This window comes from Mauremys mutica, chromosome 18 (assembly GCF_020497125.1).
Source record: "Mauremys mutica isolate MM-2020 ecotype Southern chromosome 18, ASM2049712v1, whole genome shotgun sequence".
Taxonomy (NCBI): domain Eukaryota; kingdom Metazoa; phylum Chordata; order Testudines; family Geoemydidae; genus Mauremys; species Mauremys mutica.
Window position 1 is genome coordinate 3,425,629 of NC_059089.1, and position 2,801 is coordinate 3,428,429.

Sequence of the window (2,801 nt, forward strand, 5' to 3'; positions counted from 1 at the left end):
TCAAACCCCTGTGCAGCTAGCAGGAATGGACACAGACTCTCCCTTGTATCTCAACAGATATTTAGTTTTACTCTTGGTAAACTATAAGGCTAAAGGGACGGGCGCTGGCACCAGATCTAAGGAATGAAATACAACACAATCATCATCGCTATGCCCATCGTTGCCCCTTTAACCTTCCGTTGTCTCTCTCTGACCACCGTCACCCTCCGTCGGTTCCCTGAGATTGCCACACTCATTGCTTCCAACACTCACCTGATCTCCAATTTTGCAGTCAAAAGAAAAGTGATAGGCTTTCTTAACCATAGTGTTTATACTGCACTTTTGTGATGCAAAAGTCACTTCACCACAAACATAGCACAAGTTATCTGCACTGTTCACACAAGTACGAGGCATCTCTGCTCACTTTGGCTAAAGAGAAATGGGTCCCTTTGCAAAATCAAACACTGACAAATAAGAGAGCAAGACACTGTATGATTTCTAGAGCTGATATAGGGCAATTGGTTCAGCTTCATTATGATTGCATCATCCATGACTTCTAGGAATAACGTGATGCAATTCATATCATGTATGAGGCAATACCAGCTTCAGATTGTATCCTTCATTGTTTTGCCTAAAAAGCAAGTACTGTCCAAAGCCATTCATAGATTTATTCATAGATCCAGTCAAAGATGTATTTTAGTCATTACTGGTTTAAATTGAGATCCCGTCCCTTTATAACTCACTTATCCTCCGCCATTCCCAAGTCAAGGGTCATAAATACTGACTCAATAGCATATCTTGAAAACTAGAGCCAATCAAGAATTTTAAGCATCATTTTCGTTCTCAGTGACCCAGAATTAGTAAAGTTGGACTCCATTTATTTCAGAAGCATTTTGGCTGTAGAGCAGTGTAACAAGCCTCTCCTAGCTGCCTCCTGGTGGGGGGAGGCTGGGGAGCTGTGGGGACCTGTTTGAGAGGGTCACTAGTAGCAGCGTAGCACAGGAGGTGTCCTATCGGGTTGAGTCATTGCAGATGATGATGTAGTGCAGCAGACCCCCGTTTTGCCAACTTGCATTAGGCAGCTTTCCATGTTAAGCGAACTCCCAGTGCCCACAGGTGCAGCAGCCGGCGATTTGTCCTGTGGCCGCTAGGTGGCGCTGCAGCCTCGCACTTTCCCGTTCCCCCGGGTATGGGAAGGTTTGATAAGGTGAGCTGGCTCCACCCGGCCCCGGGGAGATGCCGTCAGTGGGGTCTGCTGTGTAAGGGCTGAAAGTCAATTTTACTGGCATTTTATGATCTTTCAATCATGAAGGGGAGCAACTGCTTACCCTGACTGAAGCATCTTATCTCGTTTCCAAATTAAAGTGTCTCCTCTTTGTGTGCCAAGAGACAGTTTAAGGGGACGCCACAAATGGGAGATGCTTTTGGTTTGGAAAACGAAATATTTTTGCAAAGATTTTACATCCAAATTGATTTAGGATTAATGGGGTCAAATTCCATGCTGTGCCCCGTGGCTTTAAGGCATTGGAGAACTGCTAAAGAGGTTAAAGGCCGCAGAGCTGGGTAGCTGGGTGTGGGGCCTCCAAAGTTATTGTGCTCTGGTGAGACTGAGCAGTTGTGGGGATTGTGCAAGCTCTGGTGTTTACATGCACATAGAAAATGTAATGAAACTCCATTTTTAAAACCACTCATGTCTGGGAATGGAAGAGAAGCTCTTTGAAATAAGTGTCCCCTTCATACTTTGGCAATTGATCTTTGATTCTCAGCAGGTAAGTATGCCCAGTGGTCTGGATGGGATGTTAGATGGGTTGGGATGTGAGTTACTGCAGAGAATTCTCTCGTGGGTGCTGGCTGGTGAGTCTTGCGCACATGCTAAGGGTTTAAGTGATCAGCATCTTTGGGGTCGGGAAGGAATTTTCCTCCAGGGCAGATTGGCAGAGGCCCTGGAGGTTTCTCGCCTTCCTCTGCAGCATGGGGCACTGGTCACTTGCTAGAGGATTCTCTGCAGCTTGAGGTCTTCAAAGCACAATTTGAGGAGTTCAGTAAGTCAGACATAGGTTAGGGGTTTGCTATAGAAGTGGATGGGTGAGATTGTGTGGCCTGCGTTGTGAAGGAGGTGGGACTAGATGATCATTATGGTCCCTTCTGACTTTCGAGTCTATGAGTCTATGAGCCCATGAGACCATGGGAGGGTGGGGAGGAGCTGTGAGGCCGGTGAGTGTGTGCGGTGCAGGGCATTTGGAGTGTGGGAGCTGCTGGGGGGCCGGTGGGTGCCTGGGCTGCTGCTGCTGCTGCCCCAGCCGGGTCTGTATGGGGGAGAGATCTGCATTAGCCCCCTTTGTGCCCAGCTCTGGGGGGCAGGGAGGGTTCGGACTCTTTGCGGTGGCTGGAGCCAGCCGCTGAGCCGGAGCCTGCCGGCGAGGGGAGAGACCTGGGGGAAAGAGCTGCAGCTGAGCAGGAAAGTGAGTCTGGAATTCAGCTCTCACTGCCCCAGATCTGCCGCTGAGGCCAAAGCAGAGGGTTCTTTTGGTTCAGTTCTTGGGTAACCTGCATTGAGCTGTGCGCTCATTGCTTACAATCCCTTCAAGCCTATCTTTGCATAGTTAATCAATGTGTGTTCTATTTCCCCCTAAAACTCTTCGTTTTGCTAGATGTGGTTGGGGCACCTGCTCAGGACCAGAGACTGGTGCATGATCCTCTCCACTTGGAGGGAGGAGCAGACTGGGTAATAAAGTGATCCCGTCAGGCTTTTGGCCAGGGCAAGACGCTGCAGCACTGGGGACCTAGGCTGGGGAGCTGGGGAGAAGCTTCCTGGTCCCTGC